Source organism: Oncorhynchus kisutch, linkage group LG1, assembly GCF_002021735.2.
Source record: "Oncorhynchus kisutch isolate 150728-3 linkage group LG1, Okis_V2, whole genome shotgun sequence".
Classification (NCBI taxonomy): Eukaryota; Metazoa; Chordata; class Actinopteri; order Salmoniformes; family Salmonidae; genus Oncorhynchus; species Oncorhynchus kisutch.
Window position 1 is genome coordinate 74,474,250 of NC_034174.2, and position 26,990 is coordinate 74,501,239.

Genomic DNA, 26,990 nt, shown 5'->3' on the forward strand with positions numbered 1-26,990 from the left:
AGACAGAGATCAACAGAGGCAGAGGAAGAAAAAGGTGGGAGACAAACAGAGCGAAATAGAGAGAGTGAGAACGAGATAGAGAAGTATGTCCCTATAATTCTGTCACTGTCCATACACAATGTCCACCAAGGGTTAAATGTTCCTAAACCTCTAAAGCGTGGTTCTTTACCAGTTAGGTTTAAGAGTTAATGGTGGTAATCCCTAAAGCATGCTGGGAAGTTGTTTATCGGTCGGGTCAAAGACCTGGGCTTATGCCCTAATAGGTGACAAAAAAATGAATGAGTCGTTTGTGGGCTTAAATACCCGAGTGGGACTTTAAACACAGGCATTCTGCACTGTAATCTCCTTTGGGGCCTCCTGAGGACAAAATAGCAAACAGGGAATATAGACCTAGTAACGGGGACTCGGTCTCAAGGTTGGGTTCAATTCAGTCAAACTGGTAAGTAAACTGAAATGCAGAGTAAAAATTGGAATTAGAATTTCTGTTTACTTCCTGAATGCAATGGAATTAACCCCAACCCTGCTAGGCCTATCTCGTTACATAAATGGCATTGGATGTAATTTGCAGTGGTAGGACACTGCAACACCACACACACCAGAGTTAGCTACCGGAAGGATCATGCCAGGACGCTAACCTCAGTGTTAGTAGTGTGCTGGGTATAGATAACCTGCTAAGCTAATTTAGCACTGCAGGGGGTTGGATGGCATTAGCGCCACTCCTTATCAATAGCCTAGCGCTTGCTAGCGTTAGCCCGCCAATGAGCCTTGTTGCTTTAGCTATTGATAGCCTAGAACGTGTGCTAACGTTAGCCTGCCAAAGAGCCCTGTTCTCCGGGGCATCCCATGAATAGCATTACCTAGCGTTAGCTTTACGTGTATGTGGCTCCCATCTGCATCATGCAGATTACATAATGCGTGCTGCTAGCATGCTGATGCTACCGCGAAGTCCTCAGAACTCACACACAGGAAATCAAAGCTAGGATTTTGAATGACAACAAAGGTAAACGGATGCGTACTGTTGTAGTTTGTGACGCTGATTGCATGATGATGGTACAAACAAACTCATTGTGTGGAGAGATGGTCTTCCACGCTCTCTAACCTCCACCTCTCTCTTTCCCTCTATTCTATCCATCAATCTTCCTCTCTTTCCTATGCGCAAGCCTGCCTCCAACACAAGAGCTAACCCTTCAGAGAAAAAGGCCATCCGCACTTCAAAACCCTCCTTCGTAACCCGGCAGAATCGCCCCAAGCACTGCTCACGGCTCTTGGCCTACGCACTCCTTCTCTCTCTCTATTCATCCCTCCACAGGTTCCTCGTTTACTCTCCTCTATTTCTCTTTCATCTGATCAAGAGAGAGTTTGAAAGGAAATAAAAAATAAAAAACTGCCCCGACAAGATGTTGAAAAATGGTTTGAAGAGAGGTTGAAAAGACGGTTGAAAGGATGCTCAGCTGTGCACACAGACAGGCAGCAAGCCTTTATTGTGGTTTGGTGTTTTTAACACGGCTCTGTTCCACCGTCACCTCCTGCAGCTACAGAGGCTGTAGTGGAGGTAGTGAGAGGTCTTTATACAGACTGTTACATTAGGGTTGTGAGGTAACTGCTGTTTTAGAGGTAGTGAGAGGTCTTTGTGAGGTTAGAGGGTAAATGTGAGTGGTATTTGTGGTTAGATGTGAGTGGTCTTTGAGGTTAGAGGGTAGATGTGAGTGGTCTTTGTGTAGACTGTTTCATTATGGTTGTGAGGTAACTGGTGTAGTAGAGGTAGTGAGAGGTCTTTGTGAGGTTAGAGGGTAGATGTGAGTGGTCTTTGTGTAGACTGTTTCATTATGGTCTGTGGCTTGCAGCATCACATTAACACAGGATGCTGTCTCCCAGGTTAACAGAGTAGCTTAAATAGTAGCTTCTGTAATGTTTTGCAGATAAGGCTAATTAAAGGTGGGTTTGTTTGAGAAACAAACACAGGGGAAACCTAGAGCCAAGGTGTAGTCTAATAACCCCAAACCTAAAAAATAGCTTATTTTAGAAATAGATGTTTTTCCATGGGTAAAACACTGATCTGGCTGAGGACATAGATTCCTGCTAGTTGTGACAGTATTTCGTGGAACACACATGAGGCAGAGAGAGAAAGGAGCTTTACACTATAGCTGGCCTACATTTCCTGGAACTTTTGAACAAGTCTTAAATAATGAATGACTTGACGGCACGGGCCATCCAAGATGTCTGATATACATGACATATGTTCTTAAAGGGACCGTTCAGACCCTGGCTACAGACACAACGCCATACATTTGAAGGATGTGATCAGGACAGTTTTTATTTATTTACTTTTCTGCTCTTTTGCACACCAATTTCTCTACCTGTACATGACCATCTGATCATTCATCACTCCAGTGTTAATCTGCAAAATTGTAATTATTTGCCTACCTCCTCATGCCTTTTGCACACATTGTATATAGACTCCCCCTTTGGTTTCTACTGTGTTATTGACTTGTTAATTGTTTACTCCATGTGTAACTCTTTGTTGTCTGCTCACACTGCTATGCTTTATCTTGGCCAGGTCGCAGTTGCAAATGAGAACTTGTTCTCAGCTAGCCTACCTGGTTAAATAAAGGTGTTCTCAACTAGCCTACCTGGTTAAATAAAGGTGTTCTCAACTAGCCTACCTGGTTAAATAAAGGTGTTCTCAACTAGCCTACCTGGTTAAATAAAGGTGTTCTCAACTAGCCTACCTGGTTAAATAAAGGTGTTCTCAACTAGCCTACCTGGTTAAATAAAGGTGTTCTCAACTAGCCTACCTGGTTAAATAAAGGTGTTCTCAACTAACCTACCTGGTTAAATAAAGGTGTTCTCAACTAGCCTACCTGGTTAAATAAAGGTGTTCTCAACTAGCCTACCTGGTTAAATAAAGGTGTTCTCAACTAGCCTACCTGGTTAAATAAAGGTGTTCTCAACTAACCTACCTGGTTAAATAAAGGTGTTCTCAACTAACCTACCTGGTTAAATAAAGGTGTTCTCAACTAGCCTACCTGGTTAAATAAAGGTGAAATAAAAAATAAAAAAAATAAAAAATAGAACATCTGGAAAAGTTGTAAAACATATATTGGTTTGGCGGTAGGTCAATTTCAATGATGTAGGCCTATGAATAGAGGGTAATGACATTAAAACACTCATTCCTGATTAATCAACACAGATCACATTGCTACTCTGCCCCACACCCTCAACCCCACCTCCCATATGACCTAGTTATGTATGTAGCGAGCTGACAAGTGAGCCTTCACATAGATATTAAACTAATTACAGGACCTTCACATAGGCTGCAGGCATCCCAAATGGCACCCTATTCCCTACACGGTGCACTACTTTTAACCAGGCTCTGGCCAAAAGTCGTGCACTATGTAGTGAACAGGGCACCATTTGGCATGCATCCCAGGATATTATACTATTCCAGATCCTTGGTGGAGCGCGGTGGTAAATCTCCAAGCCGACAAGGCAGTCAGGAAATGGAGACATCATGGTCATTATGAACTACGCCCTAAATGGCACCCTATTCCCTACATAGTGCACTACTTTTGGCCAGAACCTAGATTGGCCCTGGTCAAAAGAAGTGCACAACATAGGGAATAGGGTGCCATTTGGGATGCAGACACAATCATTATGAACATGTTCTCTTGTTAGCATGACGCTGACCAATATCACCATGTCTCTTTCCAGGGATAGGAAGGATAATAAAATCCACCACTTCTTTCTTTCCAGCTTCGTCCAGCCTTATCTGAGGCCCCAAAGCCACAGCCTAAATTTTACTGAGCAGTAAAATTGAGAGCTATACACACCAAACACACACAGATGTTCTGTATGATTTCAATGAAGCTGACATTTTTTTAAATATACACTGAGTGTACAAAACATCAGGAACACCTTCCCGATATTGAGTTGCACCCCCCGTTTTGCCCTCAAAATTCGTTGAAGCATGGACTCTGCAAGGTGTGGAAAGCGTTCCATGTGTCAGGTTGGCTGGATGTTCCGTGGGTGGAGGACCATTCTTGATACACAGGAAACTGTTGAGTGTGAAAAACCCAGCAGTGTTGCAGTTTTGACGCACCCAAACCGGTGTGCCTGGCACCTGCTACCATATTGTACCCCGTTAAAAGACACTTAAATATTTTGTCTTGCCCATTCGCCCTCTGAATGGCACACACACACAATTGTATTTATTTATTTCACCTTTATTTAACCAGGTAGGCTAGCTGAGAACAAGTTCTCATTTACAACTGCGACCTGGCCAAGATAAAGCATAGCAGTGTGAACAGACAACAACACAGAGTTACACATGGAGTAAACAATAAACAAGCCAATAACACAATAAACAAGTCAATGACACAGTAGAGAAAAGGGAAGTCTATATACAGTGTGTGTAAAAGGCATGATGAGGTAGGCAATAAATAGGCCATAGGATAATAATGACAATTTAGCAGATTAACACTGGAGTGATGATGATGTGCAAGTAGAGATACTGGTGTGTAAAAGAGCAAAAAGTAAATAAATAAAAACAATCCATGTCTCAAGGCTTAACAGTCCTTCTTTAACCCGTCTCCTCCCCTTCGTCTACACTGATTGAAGGGGATTTAACAAGTGACATCAATAGGGGATCATAGCTTTCACCTGGATTCACCTAGTCAGTCTATGTCATGGAAAGAGCAGGTGTTCCTAATGTTTTGTACACTCAAGTGTAGGTTAAATCTATCATTTAAGCACAAAAAAAATCAAACAGGGCATGTTGGCTTAGCTGTGTACTCTTGGGAAATCGCTATACGCCCCTGTACATCATATGGAATAATCTGGAATGAATATATGGGCCAAACATGCAGAGCGTTGATCCACCCCCCGTACAGTTTGCAGATGGTGAAATGCAATATGCATGTAGCAGTCACTCTTCACAGCCCACATACATGTTACATAAATAGTACATACATGCAGCCGTGTGAGTACATGAACCCTGCTCTCTGTCACGTGCACACCCACCCGTCTTATAAAAACACACAACTAAGATAGCTTACTGTATCATAGTCACAAACACACACACACACACACGAACACAGGCTCCAATGTTGAATCACTTTTGTCTGCTAGCTACGCTACCAACACAATGGCGATGTTGTTTTTCTGGTAAGGATGCCCTGTGTGGTTCAGTGTGTGTGTGTGTGTGTGTGTGTGTGTGTTTGTTGTTCTCTTTCTCTTTCATTTAGGCCGACTGCTCACTGTGCTGTCACGTGGTGACTGCTATGGTGCAGGTCACATGTTGTGCCAGCAGCACCTGACCAACTAACTGACTCAACAGGTCACGTAGCCTAATGGACGGTTTGTTCCACAAACCCCTGAGGTGCCTTATTGCTATTATAAACTGGTTACCAACGTAATTAGAGCAGTAAAAATACATGTTTTGTCAAACCTGTGGTATATGGCCTGATATACCACAGCTGTCAGCCAATCAGCATTCAGTGCTCGAACCACTCAGTTTATAAAATGTTTTATTTGTAGCAAACACATGGTTTTCTAAATGGAACAGAATGTCCTAAAGAACCATACTGCCATGATCATCAAAGAGCTAAATAAACATGTTATGATCTATTTGATTCAATTCATTACTTTGCGATTCCCTATTTGATTCCTTAGTAAAAGGCTACTTATTCTATGCCAATGACAGACCATACAGCTGATCGACACAGAGCCACCTTCCCATAGGACAATAGGAAGTGTCACTGTCCCCCCTCAAAGCAAATTGGATGTAAATCCGAGCGACAGCTAAGACGTGAATGTAAATAAAGAAATACATTGATATTCCTGGCGAGCGGTGGACTGTAATATCTTGCCCAGTGGTGAGTGGTGACATTGTGATCTGCCACGTTTCTGGGCTTAAACACACACACACACACACACACACACACACACACACACACACACACACACACACACACACACACACACACACACACACACACACACACACACTACACACACACACACACACACACTACACACTACTCGCTCAGACGAATATAGGCCTGTCCTGCCAATGGCTTCTTTACACTAAAGGACTGGAGGACACTTTACTGTTATCTATTATAAAACATAGACAGATGGGAGAGAGGGATGGATGTAGGGAGAGAGAAGGGGGGGCAGACTAAGTAGTGGGGGAGGGAGAGGTGGGGAGAAACAGAGAGGGGGGAAAAAGAGAGAGAGGGAGAGACCGTCATTAAAGATCTAACTAGTCCGTCTCTGTGTAATCTGCCCAGAAACTAGCATCTGAAGCCTACAGAAATGTATGGAACGTTGCGTCGTTAGCTGGGCTACTAAAGACAGAGTGCTCCAGCTCTTCGCGGTCGAGATAACATAGACAACATCCTTGTATAGTGAAAACCCTCATTAAGCCAATAGGACAAAAGACAACAAACACAAGGACATGAAGCCTGTCTAGCTGACTAGTGACAGAAAGAAACGATCTGGGACTCTTAGACTGGTACATAGTAAATGAGAGAAAGAGAGAAATCCCTCCTTCGCTGTCTTCTTCTTCTGAGTCGGGGACGTCCTGTGAGGACAATCGTCCTTTTGAGTTCTTCACTGACAGGCAATTGTTATATATGTAACAAACAGCACTGAAGAATGAAAGGAATGTGGAACGTGTTCACTGTAGAAGTGTGTAACAGCCTACTGCACTCACTGGGGATGTGAGAGGCTGATTAGTAAGTCTCGGGAGTCGGAATTCCCTCTCGGAATTAAGTCGGATGATGACCCAAATTCCATGTCGGAATGACAGAGAAACATTGGGAATATAGCTATTCTGTGGAGGTGGGATTTATCACTTTGAGTGTGTGGGTATGGTGGTATTCAGTGTGTGTATGTGTCTCTCTCTCTCTCTTTTGGCTATCAATCATTCCCTTTTTAGACTTCTTCATTCCTTTGAGATGTGATTGGCTGGTCGAGAGCAGCACATCCTGTGGATCCGTCCCGACAACCACTGGGTTGTTTAGTCTGGACCCACAGTGGAACTGTGTTCAAAACCACTGGGTTGTTTAGTCTGGAGCCACAGTGGAACTGTGTTCAAAACCACTGGGTTGTTTAGTCTGGAGCCACAGTGGAACTGTGTTCAAAACCACCGGGTTGTTTAGTCTGGAGCCACAGTGGAACTGTGTTCAAAACCACTGGGTTGTTTAGTCTGGAGCCACAGTGGAACTGTGTTCAAAACCACTGGGTTGTTTAGTCTGGAGCCACAGTGGAACTGTGTTCAAAACCACTGGGTTGTTTAGTCTGGAGCCACAGTGGAACTGTGTTCAAAACCACTGGGTTGTTTAGTCTGGAGCCACAGTGGAACTGCGTTCAAAACCACTGGGTTGTTTAGTCTGGAGCCACAGTGGAACTGTGTTCAAAACGACTGGGTTGTTTAGTCTGGAGCCACAGTGGAACTGTGTTCAAAACCACTGGGTTGTTTAGTCTGGAGCCACAGTGGAACTGCGTTCAAAACCACTGGGATGAATCAACACGGGACACCTGGAATATCCGGGAACCCCGCACCACATCACTCACTCGCACAGCAGAGGGTTGGTTGGTAAATAAATCCAATTGTAGGATAATTGTCGGGCAGATATACACCGTAGTCTGTTCCACCTCACGTCACGCCTGCTCACTGAACCCATGGCAAACCACAGAGAGGAATCTGCAATGACGCATGGCAACAGAGCAACACGGAGAGGGAGGGATGAGAAGGAAACATTACGGGAGAAGAGAGAGGGTGGAATGTAAGGGATAGAGAGCTGGTGTACAGTAAAAACTAAAAACCAAGACAGTGAAAGAGAAAGAGAGAGCTTGAAGAAAGAGAGAAAAGTAGGCATGTGAAAGAGAGAGATATTTGTTTATTGTCTATGTCACTTGCTTTGGCCTTTTGCATTGAGAGAGAGAGAGAGTTAGAAATAGTCAGAGTGGGGGATGACTAGAGGTAGAGGAGGGGGTTCTGCAGGCTATGCCAGCTGTGCAGTGTCCAGGAGGTTATAGCAGGCAGGGCCCCAGTGAGACTGGGACTAAGGGGCTGGAGCTGAAGCCCATCACTAACACGCATGGATTAGTTCACACGTGCCTAATATCACTCTGCTCTGTAGCTTATAATCTGGTCCACTGGAGAGAGGGATGGAGGGGTGGAGAGATGGGGAGGGACGGGAGAGAGAGAGAGAGCAGACCCATGTGATTCTGGCATCCCACAAACCCTCTACTACTCAAAACAAGAACTGTGGCATTCCCTCCTCAATCTCCATCTCCACGGTGACCGGTATCCCTTCATTTATCGTTCCCTGCTTCCCCTTCTTCCATCCATTCATCTCTTTCTCTTCTCTATCACTCCCCATCCATCCCTCCCTCTCGTCCCATGCCTCCCCATCTTCCCATGCCTCCATCCCCCCCTTCTATAGTGACCTGAGGTCAGAGGAGCTTTAGATTAAACTCCAATACCCAGAAGGCTTTACTGTCCTAAAACACCGCTTTGGGCTGAAACAGATAAAACCAAGGGAGATCCCTCCGACATCCAACCAACCAGATGTTGGCTTCTGGGGCACAACTGTCCTTCTGCTATCCCTGCTATCCTCTCTCATCTCACGCTGCTCTGGTTTATGGTAATACTGTACACACACACACACACAGCTGTCTCTCCACCCCCGCCTCAAAAGCCTAAAAGCATATCCACTTAACCCTGCCTTGTAACAGAGTCTAGATACAGTAGTTCACCAACCCAGGACCCTATAAGCTCTGTCCCTGTTCCGGACCACTGACTGTAAACAATGACACTCCACCGCCCACGCAAACCAACCAAGAAGGATATGATGGCGATACCGCATTTTGATTGGAGGGCAACAATCCTTAAAAATCCATGATTGGTGGAAACGGAGCAGTTTCCCCTCTAGCTGTCTAAATATAGACCCCAGACAGATTTATTGAGGTGGTTCATTTCCAACAGGCTTCTAGTTCTTCCTTTAACGTTGGATGATTTGGTTAGCTGGAATGCTAACCGACTGACACGCTTCTCTAGGGTGCGTCCCAAATAGCACCCGATTCCCTATGCAGTGCACTACTTTTGACCAAGGCCCATAGGGAATAGGGTGCCAGTTGGGACACACATCTAGACTAGCAGCAGCAGCAGTAGCGGAGAGGACGGAACATTAGTGCATTCTGTCCTGGAACACTCTCAACTAAACAGCCCCTTGGGATGTGGGTTTGGATTGTCAAGAAGCGTGACCCACGATCGTTACGGGGTGCTTGTTAAAATGCCACCACATAAGGTATTAGTTGTGGTAAAAGGCGAAAGAGGGAGAGATTTGATTGAAAGCCCTGTCGGTATCAATTTGTGTCATTTGAAAGCTTTTTACAGACTTATCAGGGAGATATTCCAAAAACAATCAACACACGTTTCTATTTCTATCCTTCTAAACAAACATCAGTGTGTAATCCCGAAACAAAACTGGCCCTCCCGTATCCTGCACATCTTGGAATGCTGTACGAGCTAATGCAAATATCCTGTATAAACACAAACATCCCCTGTGTAAGGGCACAACAAGGAGGTGAAAAGATATCCGGAGTCAAAGGTCAGGTAAGAAAGGACGAGTGTCCGGCACCTAATCCAGCTGGGGGGTGTGTGTGTGTGTGTGTTCACTAAACCAGCGTGCTTTTACAGAGCGACTCAGCAGAGGGAGAATGTAGGGCAATCAGAAAGACGTGCGTAACGAGGATGACCTAGAGATTCTCCTGTGTCTCCTCCACGGAGTGTGTGTGTGTGTAATGAGCTGATGTAGGACTGTGTGGACACAGTACATCTAGGTTTGTGTATGTGAGTGGATAAGTGCACGCGATTGGCTAAATATGTGTCATTCAGAGTCAGGCCCTTCGTAAGACAGGTGTTCTCTGTCTCTATTCACCCTGCACACTCTCACAGCCAGATCAGCTAATGCTACACTATGCTAACCGCTAACTAACTCCTATAACAGAATATAACTTTGCTAGCTTTGCTAATGCTAACGGCTAGAAATGCCTATTGAACTCTTTTACCAAACACGGAAGTTAGTGGTTAGCATAGCCTCGCCTAGCGTAGCGGCTCTGGCTGACCAGATGGGAAAATGCTCCAGCCCCCAGCACGTGCTCCACCCTGACTCTGCTGTGCTCCACCCTAACTCTGCTGTGCTCCACCCTGACTCTGCTGTGCTCCACCCTGACTCTGCTGTGCTCCACCCTGACTCTGCTGTGCTGTGCTCCACTCTGACTCTGCTGTGCTCCACTCTGACTCTGCTGTGCTCCACTCTGACTCTGCTGTGCTGTGCTCCACTCTGACTCTGCTGTGCTGTGCTCCACTCTGACTCTGCTGTGCTCCACCCTGACTCTGCTGTGCTCCACTCTGACTCTGCTGTGCTCCACCCTGACTCTGCTGTGCTCCACTCTGACTCTGCTGTGCTCCACTCTGACTCTGCTCCACTCTGACTCTGCTGTGCTCAACTCTGACTCTGCTCCACCCTGGCTCTCCTGTGCTCCACCCTGGCTCTGCTGTGCTCCACTCTTGACTCTGCTGTGCTCCACCCTGACTCTGCTGTGCTCCACTCTTGACTCTGCTGTGCTCCACCCTGACTCTGCTGTGCTCCACTCTGACTCTGCTGTGCTCCACTCTGACTCTGCTGTGCTCCACTCTGACTCTGCTGTGCTCCACTCTGACTCTGCTGTGCTCCACTCTGACTCTGCTGTGCTCGCCAGACCAAAGATCAAGTCCCTTAAGCTGCTTTTCTGAGCCAAGAAAAGCTTACAAGGCATCAAGTTGGTTGACTAGGAACAAATAGGTCCCAAATTGCATGCTATTCCCTATTTAGTGCACTGCTTTTGACCAGAGCCGATAGGGTAGTGCCCTATATAGGGAATATGTTGCAATTTGGGATGAAGCCCAACTAGGGTCAGTTTGGGCCTGGCTGCAAGGCCTGACAACAGGGAGGGTGGGTATTGTTGTTGCTATGGTCGGAGGAGAATTGGGGCAAACTATGCTCTCACACGCCATGAAGGATGTAGGCCTGAGCACGTGAGAGTACTAAAGCCTGGGCCAAAAGACAAAAACAGCTGTCAATGTGAAGTTAGGACTTTGGTATTGTGTCTCATTGTCTTATTGTGCTCCCCTAAAGTCATTCTGAATACTCCGCTGAGAGAAGACATGAGGTTCTTCTGAACTTATGCGCCGGCGGAGTGAAACGGACCGTCCACGGAGTGAAACGGACCGCCCACGGAGTGAAACGGACCGTCCACGGAGTGAAACGGACCGTCCACGGAGTGAAACGGACCGTCCACGGAGTGAAACTGACCGCACGGAGTGAAACTGACCACACGGAGTGAAACGGACCGTCCACGGAGTGAAACGGACCGTCCACGGAGTTTGTATGTAGAAATGTGTTTAACCTCCACTGAAGTGGCTTAGTTAACTAGATAGCTACAGTAGTTGCCTTGGTAACCAAACAAATAAGACTTGGTAATTACGCTAACCAAACCATCAGTCCTAGCTTGCTATTAAAAGCAGCTCAAACATAGAACATGTAAGAATGAACTAAAGCCATGACATACCACCATGCTGATATACTGTGTGTTATAGGGGAATAATGCACACTCTAGAATGCCCTTCAAGCCAATCAGAAACGAGTATTCAACAATGCAATGGCATAGTTTTATATTAGAAGCGTCATCAGCATTGTTCAGAACATCACATGCATGCTATCCAATACATAACACGAGCAGACACAAAGAAATGCAGACACAAAGAAATGTTTTGAGTGACAACAGAAGCAGCCGTCGTTCTGTCCCACACCATTCCAAAGTCCCCTGGTAATGAGCCATGGCCATTCTCATCAGACTGTGGGCCAGCCAAAACAAACACCAGGCAGTAGGGATGTAACAAGTCACCGATACGCATCGTTCCCCATTCAAATGATTAAGATAAGACTGATTCAAATGATTAAGATAAGACTGTAGCCGATTCAGAACCGATTCAAATGTAGCATTCATCGGTCAGAAAATCTATTCAAACGTAACGAATCGCCGGTTCTCTACAATGTTCTGCTCATATTAGTTTTTATCTTCTGAAAATACCTCTCATATTTTGTGACAACTGATGCGTCCTCTCCTTCAGTGTCAAACTGAGCCTGTTACTGTGTTGACAGTCATTGACCTACAAGTTATTTTTCATGCAGAACGACCAAGCCTAGTCAAACTGCTCACTGTGCCCAGCTTGGAGTGCTGACCAGCGCCAGGTAGGCAGCTGATCTTGCGCAAACATTAGGCTTTATTAGTTGCGTGACAACCTGTGGAATTTGCTCGGTTATTGTTATCTATGCACTGTTGAAAGTTCTGTTTAACCAGAATAGAAGCAAGTTACCAGAGACACAACTCTTATCTGCAGAAGGAGAAAAGAAGCTCACTTAAAAACGTCCAAGCGGTGAAAACCATTGGATTTGGAGATTTGACATTACTGGCTCAAACACAGTGACGGTACAAAAAACACATTACCCCCCTAATCTGATAGTGGGGTGGTAGACGCCTAGTCTCCCTTATGGTTCAGATCAGAGGCCTACATAGTATACACCATAGACATACATCATTTACACACACACACACACACCTCAGAGAGGCTCAGCTTATGGGAAAATGTTGGTGTATTGTATCGTTCTCTCATCAATCCCAATCGCAACAAATAAAACATATAATTCCTGTATCAGAGCCGCTGTATCTAGATACGTATCGATTCACTTTGAAAGGGAACGATGCACATCCTTACCAGACAGGATACCACCAAAGGGCAGACAGACAGACAGACGCAATGGGGAAAAGATGAGTGCAAAGGGACAACCCTGAACTCCTATGGCAGCCCTGACCACTTCAAGAATCATTGGGTAGTGGGCAATTGGGTAGTGGGTAATTGGGTAGTGGGTAATTGGTAATTGAACTGGCAATTGAACTGCAGTAAATATTGCAGATTGTACCCTTAATATACCACAGACATCTGTTTGCTGAAAGGCGTGTAAGAGAGAGTCTGTTTGCACAACCCGTTGTCATAAAGCGTAGAGGGTAAAAACGAAATATCATTTCATCAGCGGCACCCAACCACCAGCACCAATATCATTTAGGGAGTTTTTATTATTGTCTGGTGTATTATTGGCCTAATACACAATATGAAATGAATAGGGAGCGGTGAGAGAGACGGCATCCCTAGATTTATGTCCCAGAGTAAAAGCCTGGCCCTCTTGATGCCCCATAAACAAAGACATCATAAAACAACATGGCCAGTTGAACACACAGCAGGTTCAATAGGGACTACTGTCATTGAATCCCTCACTAGCAGCATGTATACCATACATACAATACTTAGCCTAGCATCACGCATAGCAAACAAGCTAATGGTAGGGTTTAGTTAGTAGAATACTAGGTGGTGCATTAGAGGCTAGGCTATTTGGTAAGCAAAATGCTAACTGACATACTACTCTAGCAAGGAAGCACCCCACAAAGAAACAATCAAATGGTATAATTAAGCAATTAGGCCTGAGGCTGTGTGGTATAAGGACAATAAAGCCCTTAGCCGTGGCACCCCTGAGGTGCCTTATTGCTACTATAAACTGGTTACCAATGTAATTAGAACAGTACAAACTAAGGTTTTGTCATACGGTCTGATATACAGTTGAAGTCGGAAGTTTACATACATATTAGCCAAATACATTTAAACTCAGTTTTTCACAATTCCTGACATTTAATCCAAGTAAAAATTCCCTGCCTTAGGTCAGTTAGGATCACCACTTTATTTTAAGAATGTGAAATGTCAGAATAATAGTAGAGAGAATGATTCATTTCAGCTTTTATTTCTTTCATCACATTCCCAGTAGGTCAGACGTTTACATACACTCAATTAGTATTTGGTAGCATTGCCTTTAAATTGTTTAACTTGGGTCAAACATTTTGGGTACCCTTCCATAAGCTTCCCACAATAAGCTGGGTGAATTTTGGCCCATTCCTCCTGACAGAGCTAGTGCAACTTGAGTCAGGTTTGTAGGCCTCCTTGCTCACACACACGTTTTCAGTTCTGCCCAAAAATGTTCTATAGGATTGAGGTCAGGGCTTTGTGATGGCTACTCCAATACATTGACTTTGCTGTCCTTAAACCATTTTGCCACAACTTTGGAAGTATGCTTGGGGTCATTGTCCATTTGGAAGACCCATTTGCGACCAAGCTTTAACTTCCTGACTGATGTCTTAAGATGTTGCTTCAATATATCCACATAATTTTCTTCCCTCATGATGCTATCTATTTTGTGAAGTGCTCCAGTCCCTCCTGCAGCAAAGCACCCCCACAACATGATGCTGCCACCGCCATGCTTCACGGTTGGGATGGTGTTCTTTGGCTTGCAAGCCTCCCCCTTTTTCCTCCAAACATAACAATGGTCATTATGGCCGAACAGTTAAATTTTTGTTTCATCAGACAGAGGACATTTCTCCAAAAAGTACGATCTTTGTCCCCATGTGCAGTTGCAAACCGTAGTCTGGCTTTTTTATGGTGGTTTTGGAGCAGTGGCTTCTTCCTTGCTGAGCGGCCTTTCAGGTTATGCCGACATAGGACTTGTTTTACTGTGGATATAAATACTTTTGTACCTGTTTCCTCCAGCATCTTCACAAGGTCCTTTGCTGTTGTTCTGGGATTGATTTGCACTTTTCACACCAAAGTACATTCATCTCTAGGAGACAGAACGCGTCTCCTTCCTGAGCGGTATGCCGGCTGCGTGTTCCCAGGGTGTTTATACTTGCGTACTATTGTTTGTAGAGATGAACTTGTGTCATGTTCAAAGTAGATGTCCTAACCGACTTGCCAAAACTATAGTTTGTTAACAAGAAATTTGTGGAGTTGTTGAAAAACTAGTTTAAATAACTCCAACCTAAGTGTATGTAAACTTCCGACTTCAAATGTACCTCGGCTTTCAGCCAATCAGTACTCAGGGCTCAAACCACCCAGTTTATAATTTGTCTTAGGTACTATTTGTTTTGTGTAATGTTAACTGATGTTTTGGGAAGCACCCAGCATACCCTAACAAACAAGCTAAACCAACCAGTTTAAACTCTGGCTCTAATGCAGTAGTCTATAATTTCATGTCTGCATGTATGAGCGAAACTGGTTTATAAGAGGCAGCTAAATAATCAAAGAAGGTGAAACCGAGGCGTTATCTAGTCTGGTGGCGGTGGAGGCTGTTGCTACAGTATGTGAGCATCTGGAATGTGGTTTCTGGGTTTCAGGTCCCTTTCATCTCCTACCCTGTCATCTCTGTCTGCCGCACAGCTCTGTCACTACAGGGTTATCACCTCACGGACCTGCTGCGGGAGCAAGAAGAATGGAATGGAACTAGTCTGTTTGATAAACTTGACAAAATGGAACTGGTGAGTGTTCCATGCCAGAATCCAGAGTGCAGCGCGGCTGGCTTGGACAATTCACTGCCAAACGGGCTTATTAGGCCCGTGACATATAAAGTACGTTATTTGCTTACAGCATGCAAATATAGGGATTAGAAGTTATATTCAGAGTTCTTCATGTTTTTTCTTAAAGGGCCGGTTTACGATTGCCCCATGAATTAAACTAATTTCTCTCATTTAATATTGATTTGTTTTAGGCTTAATCTACCCTGCAACAACACCACTCGCTGTGGCCTAGGTCTAAATGTCATGTGGTGGGTTGAAGACCTTGTCAACAGCAACTAGCAGGTGCACTTGGCTGCTACAGTGCTGTTTTAGCATACTGCACTGAGCAGGGGATGTTCCAAACCAGCTAGGCAAGCACATCACTTAGTTACACCAGTAAAAGCCTACAGATGTAGGAGCTTAATTTGATCACCCTGTCGTAGGAGATCTTCCCTTTTTATTTAATTTTAATAAATTTTGTACTTGTAGTGTATTTGAGTTTTAAAAAGGGTTCTGAAGTTTGTAATTTCCACTTTGACATTTCAAACTTGATTTCCCTTACAAAAACATCCAATAATTACAATCCACATATTCATTCACATTTTCAGTTGCTGCAGGATTATTTTCCTGCTGTAGCGAACTGGCTCAAATGAAGATCCTACATCTGTACGTCTCCTCATCACTTATCTCGGCCACAACCCACACAGAGCCACACGCTGCATCAGCACTGACGATGCAAAGCCATGTGGGCACTATCTGCCAGAACCAGTCTCTGTGGCAGGATGGTAGGATGGCATGGTATCACAAGAACACAGGACAGTCATGAGATGATATGACATCATAACCATGTCTGTTTAACTAGTTAGTTGGTCATCCAACACATCTCCTACCAAAGGCCCTGTCATTTAGAAAAGTCACAAAAGAAATAAGGAGGTGGTATGTAATTAAACAGATTGCTTGTGGCTACATTATGAGATGAGTGGGCTTGTTTTTACTAGAAATCCTCCGCAGCCTCGTATTATTGATGGTTTCCAGGTGAACCCTTCCAGACCTTCCTCTCCTGTCAGGCGATTGATGAAGCCTAAACACTCCAAAGTGAGCGGCTGAACTCCAAATCTGATAAGGGCTTCTAAGGATCCACTGTGTTCTGTCTGTACAAAGCAACCATGAAACCCCGGGTGTGTCTGAAATGGCACCCTATTTACTCAGCAGTGCACTATTTTTGACAAGGGACTAAATTGTACCATATTCCCTATATAGTGCCCTATGGGGCCGGATGGAAAGTATTACACTTTATAGGGAATAGGGTGCCATTTGAGACGCTGAAAATGCCTCTGGTTTCAGGCCCAGTCTGCTGTGCTTGCACCCTACCCTGCCCTGCCTAGCTGTAACTGTGTAACTCAAAGCCCTTAGCAATGGCCCCATTGCATAACCCAATGTACTGTAGAGTAGTGAACCCAATGTACTGTACAGTGGAGACTCAACATAGAGAGAGGAGGGAGAGAAGAGAGAGGACAGAGAGAGAGAGGGGGGAGGGCAGAGAGAGAGAGAGAGAGAGAGAGGAGAGAGAGGACAGAGAGAGAGGGCAGAGAGAGAGAGAGAGAGAGAGAGGGGGGGGGAGGGAGGGCAGAGAGAGAGGACAGAGAGATTGAGAGAGAGAAAGGGCAGAGATAGAGACAACACAGAGAGAGAGAAAGGGAGAAAGAGAGGGCAGAGAGAGAGAGAGAGAGGCAGAGTATAGGAGAGAAGAAGGGAATGTCCTTAGATTAAGAGGAACTAGGTCAAATCTTACTGTTGGTTTTAATAACCTGTTGCTGGGTAAAGTTGCCTGGTGGAAGGCTCCAAACTGGCAAGCTAAGAGCAAGTGCTTTTTCAGTGGAATTTGAGGAGCTAGTTGGACTTTTGAGTATAGATTTGGACAAGTTTACTTTTTGTTTTAAGTCTAATAAGTATGAAAATGAAAGACCAACTCACCTGTTCTTCTCCAACTCATTATGTGTAGACCTGCAAACAGAAAAACAAGAAAGGAACTTGTTAACCAAGGAACCAACCCATCGCAAAGACCTGTGACATTTCAACACATCCAATAATTAAACAAGCTTCAATTGAAAAGTCAATAGGCCTATCTATTTTAACAAACAGCCACGGATTCAGTTGAGGGTGACAGTGTATTGGTGCCATACTGCACTTACTTTGACTTGGTCTGATTAGAATGAATTGGACTGATCAATTAATCCCAATTGAGAAGTACTGTACAAACCAACAACACACACACACGGGCCAGCTGGACTGTGAGGTACCATACCAAGACCGTGCCTGAGAGTCGGTGTGCACTATGAACTGTGCGTTTGGTCGATACGCCCGGCCAGGCTTCAGTCCCATACAACGGGCCTGTATCGTCACACACTTCAACCTCCACTTCCTCCAACAGTGCATAGCCCATGTAGCCCCATGTATATGGCTGCCTGAGTGTGGCGTGTGTGTGTGTCAGTCCAGGCCTCAGACTCAGTGCTGTGTTAATAATGCAAAGTGATTCAGCTGGTCCCCTAAGAGCCTCTTTGTATGGCAACACATTGAAGATAATCAGGCCCTCCTGCCTTGGCCTAAATGGCCTGCCTGCCCGCCCAGTGTGTGTGTGTGTATGAGAGTGTGTGTGTCTTTTTAAACAAACTCCTCCTCAGCTACTCAACCCACTCGCCGCAGGGAGGAACCATTTATTGGTTCCCAGGTCATATGGGCACTTCTCTTTATTGGAGGGGGACTATTACAGTCGCAACATTTTCACACACAAAAAAAATGGCCTCTGCCTGCAGTGGCTGACCTGATTGGATAGCTGACTGTCCTGCTACAGGGAACAAGGGACGAGCGCGGAAGAGAGGAAGGAGAAAGACAGAGTGGGAGGAAAAAAGACGCTGCCAGGTTACAAGGGATTCTGGGAAGTTGGCGCCTCTTCAGAGTGACTCCAAATCCTTTTTTTTATGTTTAATTATTGATGTAAATAAAAAAGACCATATGTCTCCATTAGAATACATTACCACCGCTGCTGCTCGTGTGCTTATTGTGTATGCAAGACTGGGTTAACAACTGAACCGTGACAGTCATTTCTCATTAACAGGGTCTCAGGACCAGGGAAGCCGGTCTCTGCTAAGCTTGCCATCATTGCCGAGCAAGACCAAAGATGCAACCAATTTCCTGTGCTAACTTTAAATAATTATGTAGAAAAACGTCATCCTCAACCCAAAACATTTAGCATCTCTGTGGTATAAATAAACAGCAGTGCTGGGCTCTGCGTGTTAGGCAACACACACACTCATGGACACACAACATACACCCACCACACACACAAGCGTATCTTGATGAATCCAAAACGTTTTTATCTATAGAGCCTATAGTCCACCAGCCAGCCAGGAGCCAGACTCCATGTATTTGTGTAAATACCACAACATTTACAGCTCAGCTCATAAACTGTACAAAGCCGTCTCGTATACAACGTTAAAACTTTATGCCCCTGACAGTTTATTTCTCCCCTGTAAAAGAAACGATGGAGAGCTATTAAAGGGGTGCAGACTGTGTCTGCTGCTATTGAGTTGTTCTAATGGCGGCTGACGACCAACAGTCTGAATCAGTGACATCCCCAGCCCGCCACGCACCAACGGAGGGTCCACCAGACATGACCTAGATCAATACACAACACAGTATCATTTCCATGATGGCGAGCGTCAGACTCCTCTTCCACTGTTGCTGTTAGCCCAGGCTACTGTTGGCCAACAAAAAACAAAACAGCACCATGAAAACAACTGTGCACGGTGTGCTGTTGTGGCATTTTGCATCACTGGTCAAGATTATTTCGAATTTTGACTATCCGGATACCCCCCCCTCCCCAAAATAAATTAGTGATATGTATTTGAATAGTGAAATCATTTTGAGCTAACTCTAAAACTACTTGAAACATTTCAAATAGTATTTGAACCCTGGTTCAGGCTTTGTAGTGTTTGGGCAAAAACCAAAACGTGCACCCTTTGGGGTCCGAGTTCGGGAAACGCTGCACTAGCCTACACAGTAGACAATAGTGTATAATCACCCTCTACAGTAGGTTACAGGACACATCAGCTATCAGAGAGCGATCAGAATGTCTGTAGCTATAACTCAACAGATATGGATGACTTGAATGGAGGAATGGAGGATCCCTGCAAGATGAGATAAACATGTTCCTGCTGTATAGGGCGAAAGAGGGACAGAGAGAGTGAGATAAGCCCATCACCTATAAGCCTCAACATGCTACAAATGAGGAGGCCTTACCTGGCCACACACACACCGGAGCCAATCTGATCACTATCGTTGCCATGCATAACTAGGCGACACTATAGCTGTGAGTCAAATGTTGGTTCCTGTTTTTCATTCCTCTCACGTTTAAGATGAAAAAGGCTCTCAGTCTCTCAGTAGGATTGAATCATGGCTGGCTGTCCATGATGGATGTATAAGATGGATGTATAAGTAGAGGACAATAGTCGGTCCATGTTCTTAACCCGAAAACACCACCTTACGCTATTATAGTCTATACAGCCTCTAGTCTTCAATGCATTTTCCTCTGAAAGAGCATTACGCGCAGTAGTATCAATCTCGTCTAAGGCTCTTTGTAGAATGTCATTTCTCAAATAGATTGGCAATTGAAGTGCAGGCTAACGTTTATACATTATATTAAACTGCATAGACATTTAAGTTATAATCAGAATACACATATAAATGGGGGGGGGGTCATAAAGTCACAGCGACATTATTTTAAAAGGTTCTATGTATTCACCTTGTTCGTACCTGCATACAACATCAACCTGGCTACATACAACACCAGCCTGCCTACATACAACACCAGCCTGTCTGCATACAACACCAGCCTGCCTGCATACAACATCAACCTGGCTACATACAACACCAGCCTGCCTACATATAACACCAGCCTGCCTACATACAACACCAGCCTGCCTACATATAACACCAACCTGCCTACATATAACACCAACCTGGCTACATACAACACCAGCCTGCCTACATACAACACCAGCCTGCCTACATATAACACCTGCCTGCCTGCATACAACACCAACCTGGCTACATATAACACCAGCCTGCCTGCATACAACACCAACCTGGCTACATACAACACCAGCCTGCCTACATACAACACCAACCGGGCTACATATAACACCAACCTGGCTACATATAACACCAACCTGGCTACATATAACACCAACCTGCCTACATACAACACCAGCCTGCCTACATATAACACCAACCTGCCTACATATAACACCAACCTGCCTACATATAACACCAACCTGCCTACATATAACACCAACCTGCCTACATATAACACCAGCCTGCCTGCATACAACACCAGCCTGCCTACATATAACACCAACCTGGCTACATATAACACCAACCTGCCTACATATAACACCAACCTGCCTACATACAACACCAGCCTGCCTACATATAACACCAGCAGCAAATAGGAGCTTTTTCCCTTTGGGTTTGGGGACAAAAGTAACCAAATATTATAGCTTGGCAAGAGTATAGCAACATATGGAATTAACGAATGTTTCAACACTGTAAAATGGCAAACAGTTGTAAGACTGTAATAACGACTATATTATAACCAAGTATGATTTGTTTTGTTTAATTTTAAACCCTGTGGTGTTCATCTGTTTTTCCATCTCCATCTGCAATTTTCTCCCAGTCCCTAACCTCCATCAGTTTGACAATCAGCTGATGATAGCATCTCGATCTGCTAGTGCTACCCCATGCCCCAAGCAAAGAGTGCCCCAACATTCACTCTCTGTAGGCTACACGGTCTTTATTCCACGTGTATATTTTATGCTTGGACATTTTCTCTGAATATATGTTAACTCCCGCTTATAACATGCCACGATGTTCTATAAGTGAGCTTACATGCTGCGACAGAGGGCAGAAGTAGGTTAAGACACTCAAGTGGTGTTGTGGCAACCACATCTAGGCTTGTTTTACCAGCGGTTAGGCTACAACGTTGCACTGACAGTCGAGTGATATCACATTATGGCAGTATTGTTATCGGTCATTCAGCTTATTATTGAGAAAGTCAACTGAATGACAGTTAATTTATTTGTTTAGATCAACATACATAACCTGGAAAATAACACATTGGCATCGCATGCTTAAAGCTATTGATCAATAAAAAATGTTCTTACCTGTTATGGTTATTGTGGAACTTCTTGTTTCGAAATTTATTTTGCCTCTGGTAGTTCGTGTTCTGAATTGACGACGGAAACGTCGATGCATATCCGTGTTCACACTCTGTTGAAATAAAATTGTGGTTAGGGCGAGTTGGACCGTCCCCCACCACATGCAACATTTTGTAAACAACGGAAAAATATATACAATGTTGGTGCTAGGTCATCTGAATATATGGGGCAACTCATGCCACCCACATATCTACCGTTAACGGAATGAATCGTTTGTTTTTTGGCGATGACGCTTGAAAACAGCATCAACACACACACAGAACACTCACATAGCCTAGCTACATTTGTCTGTGGTGTATTTTAAAGTTGTCAAACATGACAAGCAAATTATTTAAAACTCTGAAACGACACAAATTAACCTACATAATCAAATTAAACTAATCTAACCACAAATGTGTAACGTGGGTTTATTTTGCATACCTTTCTCCCTTCTATCAAGATATTCTGCCGCTTCCAATAACCTCTGGATGTTCATCAACTGCACTGCCGTCATTCTGCTGGAGCTAGCGAACGTTAGCGAAACCTTTCTACAACTTGTGATACTATTTCAAAGACAGGTACTATTGCGGTTCAAGATCCAAAATCGGAATAATTGTTCCTCGTTGAGTATAACACAAAACGTTACTTCATGAATGTCTTCGTCTTGTTAGCTATTTTGTTTGCTGGCTCTGTAATTAAAAGCCCTGTCGAAAAATATCTGCCCAGTTTTAATATGCAACACAGGTAGCTAGCAGCCTAGTGATTCAGATTTTCAGCCGTTTCAAAAATCGAAAAACGAGTGTGGCAAAGTATTCAAAGTATTCAGGAAAAACAGTTACAAATGGTATAAAATGAATAGAAACTACATCAAATGTCCACCCAAAGCCTGAAAAGTCCCTGCTGCTGCCTGTGTTCAGTCCTCCCAGTTTGTTTACCCAGCTCTACAGCTGAGGGGCGGAGACCTAGAACAAGCTGGGGGCTGGTCTCGACGCAAAGCTTTATGGGATATGTAGTCTTTATTCCACAGATCAATTCAAGGGGCTTTATTGGCATGGGAAAACGTGTTAACATTGCCAAAGCAAGTGAGGTAGATAATATACAAAAGTGAAATAAACAATAAAAATTAACAGTAAACATTACACATACAGAAGTTTCAAAACAATAAAGACATTACAAATGTCATATTATATATATATATATATATATATATATATATATATATACACAGTGTTGTAACAATGTACAAATGGTTAAAGTACACAAGATCTCTACGCTGATCTCTACACTGAATATATGACCCTTATGCTATGGCTGCTATGAAACATTGCAAGGTGCTGTGGTCCATGTACAATGTTTCCTGTTATTGAAATAATTGCTTTTAATTGGAAATTTAAAGGAAAGAGACAAAATGATATGAATAAGATATATTCTAATAGCCTGATACTCATATGTTATTAAGTTGTTATAAGATGTTATTAGCTGGCCTATAATGGGTTTAAAAGCAGGAATGGGTTACTGATCACTCCAGACCAAATACATCAAACATGAATATTGTCCACTGGACTGCAGGTCTGTATGCTATTCTCGATGATCATATCTCTTCTCGCATTCATTTCTGGCAAAAAAAAGACTGCAAGTCCCATCAACACCAGAGTGGGGGTGTACCAGCCGACTGAAGCCAGGCCCAGCAACAAATTACATCACCGCAAAGGAGACGCTCGATTGGTGATACATTGTGACAGGCATCTCATGCGAACTTGCACTTGACCAATCACAAAGAGATTTCGCGCCATGTGGAAAACCCGCAAGTATCAGGAAGCAACAACAATCGGGTAGGAAAAAGAGGAGATGAAAGTGTTGCACGAAAGATCTCATTATTTGTTAGATAATAAGAGAATAGTAATCCATTTTGTGTAACTTTGAAACGTAATTATTATATTACACTTTTTGCAATAACCTGATACATAAATAGTGTACAAAAGAAAGTATTTTTAATTTTTAAAATCGAATAATGTAGGCAAGCATCTAATCAACAAAATCATTTTGAGATTGAGATTTACAGATTGTGAAACTATTGCACAATGAACATAAATATAAAGCAATACAACTGAAACCAGGTGCTCTAGGCGAGCGTCAAAATAGTGAGAAAAAGCATCCTATTTGAAATATGTGCAAACATCTAACAATAGGCCTATCTCTCCCCCCCTAACAATCGAGCTGTTTAGGCTACAGAGAAGGATGCGGGGCACTATGACGTCACCCAAAAATTAGTTGGAGGGCGCTGCGATGCTGTGGTCAGATATATCTAATCTCAAAGTAGTGGCCAATGCAATGTTCTGTGCACCCACACCCCAAACCATTGTGGGGTTTAATCAATCTAGGCTTTGTCAGTGGCCTGGCCTATATGGTGAAATAGGCCTATGTGGTGAAATAGGAATTTAGGCTAAATTATGAAATTGTTACAGTGAGCAGGTGCAAAGCAAATTATGCTTTTTAGGGGTAGAAAAACGTACAACCAACAAAATAAATATATCTTAATCATATCAGAAATCTAGGCTACAGGGAAAGTAATAGATAATGTATTACATTCAGAATATTAGGCTATTAGTGCAGTGCAATATCAGCGCGAGTGCATAATAATGCATGAGAATAATAAGTAGATCAGTTGAATGAACTCAGCCCTTTGTTGTCTCGCGTCTGTTGACAATGAAACTCTTGTTTCCCTGAATATTACTGGGAGGAAAACCGTTACACAAAATAAACTTACTTCCATCCTTCCTCTCGGCGTTCTCGATAAAACTTGCTGCTTCCAGCAAAACTTGAACGTTTTTCAGAAAAGTATCAATCTGGCTCAATGGAGAAGAAGCGCAGTCTCTGGAGTTGAATACGTCATTGATAGAGCATCTAGACATATCAAAATCTTGCCGATCCATAGACGTTTCGGAGTCCAAAAACACATATTCGCTCTTCAACTCTCTTTTCTGCCTATCACTTCTGGCCATTTTCGTTCACTTGGACTGCTTTGCCGGCTACTTTTCCAGGAGGAAAACAAACTGAAAGGCAGCTAGCAGTAGAGGCTCCTTTGCTTCTTGGTGGTGATAGGGCTTTTATGAATGCAGGTTACAATGCACGAAACGGTGCTTGGTGGATTGTGGCGCATGGGGCACACCGAGAGCCTGCATCTGCCTGATGAACGCCGCATGGTCCTGGCGCCGGCTTTTCAAGGTATGTTCCTGCCGACGGTTGTCTCTACGTCTCTTTGGCCCCCAGATTTTGTAGACTACAGACAATATTACTCCAATATTTCTTTATGATAGCAACAGAATGAAAACTATTAGAGTTGGTGGATAAGGTGGCTGTAAGCACTGTATGTAATACGATTATATTTTGGTGTTCCTTTTGACTCATGTAGGCTGTTTTGTTCACATCACTAAGGTAATGTGAATGAAGGATTCCTTTAATATTATCAGCAATTGGGAGGATAGGTCACACACACCCATTCATTTAGTCTACATTCAGACTATTGTTGTCTTTCTGGACCAGGTCCAGGTGTGTGCAACATGTCGACTGAAAAGGTTTGGCATGTGTCCTCAGATCCTCAAAATGTGCTACAGCTGCATCACTGTCTGGTATGGCAACTGCTCGGCCTCCGACCACAAGGCACTACAGAGAGTAATGCGTACGGCCCAGTACATCACTGGGGCCAAGCTTCCTGCCATCCAGGACTTCTATACCAGGCAGTGTCAGAGGAAGGCCCTAAAAATTGTCAGACTCCAGACATCCTAGTCGTAGACTGTTCTCTCTGCTACTGCACGGCAAGCGGTACCGGAGCACCAAGTCTAGGTCCAAGAGGCTTCTAAACAGCTTCTACCCCCAAGCCATAAGACTCCTGAACATCTAATCAAATGGCTACCGGACTATGTGCAATTCCCCCCCTCTTTTACTCTGCTGCTACTCTCTGTTATTACCTATGCATAGTCACTTTGGTAACTCTACCTACATGTGCATATTACCTCGACTAACCCCCGCACATTGACTCTGTACTGGTACCCCCAGTATATAGCCTCACTATTGTTATTTACTGCTGCTCTTTAGTTATTTGTTACTTTTATTTATATCTCTTTTAGGTATTTTTCTTAAAACTGCATTGTTGGTTAAGGGCTTGTAAGTAAGCATTTCACTGTAAGGTCTACTACAGCTGTTGTATTTGGCGCATGTGACAAACAACATTTGTTTTGATGTATGGCCTGCCTGAATAGGCTAGAAAAAACTCCAGTCTTCTCGAAAGTCAACCAGGAAGGAGCATTCCTTTGAAAAAGAGGGAAAAGTACTAAATTTTTTGTGTGACTGCCTGGAATGGAAGGAACTGATTACCCTTGATTCTTTGCCCATTTCCCAGGAGCCTTTTAGCTTTTTACAGCACGAGATAGTTCTTTTTACCTGGTACATAGCCTACATGTTGAGACAGAGCTCTCTCCTCTTTGAAATCTACTTCAAACACACACACACACACACACGCGCGCACACACACACATACGCACACATACGCACACACACGCACACACACACACACACACACACACACACACACACACACACACACACACACACACACACACACACACACACACACACACACACACACACACACACACACACACACACACACACACACACACACACACACACACACACACACACCACTTCAAAGCAGCAGCAGTGGGCCATGGGTGTTTGATGTAAGGTTCACAGAGAAAGGTTTTAAGTCCAACGCACAAGGGAACCACGACAGAGTCCATCCCCTCTCTGTCATGCCCTGCTGCGTAGAGAGGAAAGAGGAAGGAAAGGACGTAAGCCATTTGAGGGACAGAGCTAGCTGCCCTGGTCTGGTCTGCTCTGGCTCAGTGGCCTTGTTTGAAGGTGTTGCATTTATGAAATGAATGGATCTATAAATAAAACGCTCCAGAATGTTAGTAGGCCTATATACGAGTAGCTTATGTAGGAGTTTCAAATTCCTAATTCTATGAGTTCTTCACCATTCAGCTATCAGATTTTCTACCAATGCTCCTTATAGGACACATCACTGCACTCTATACTCCTCTGTAAACTGGTCATCTCTGTATACCCGTTGCAAGACCCACTGGTTGATGGTTATTTATAAAACCCTCTTAGGCCTCACTCCCCCCTGTCTGAGATATCTACTGCAGCCCTCATTCTCCACATACAACATCCATTCTGCCAGTCACATTC

At 44.0% G+C, this 26,990-nt stretch overlaps 1 pseudogene; it reads right to left on the reverse strand.

The window, feature by feature from the left end:
- Nucleotides 1-22,679, reverse strand: part of LOC116375790 (max-interacting protein 1-like) — a 30,200-nt pseudogene extending 7,521 nt beyond the window's left edge.
- Nucleotides 22,680-26,990: the final 4,311 nt, after the last annotated feature.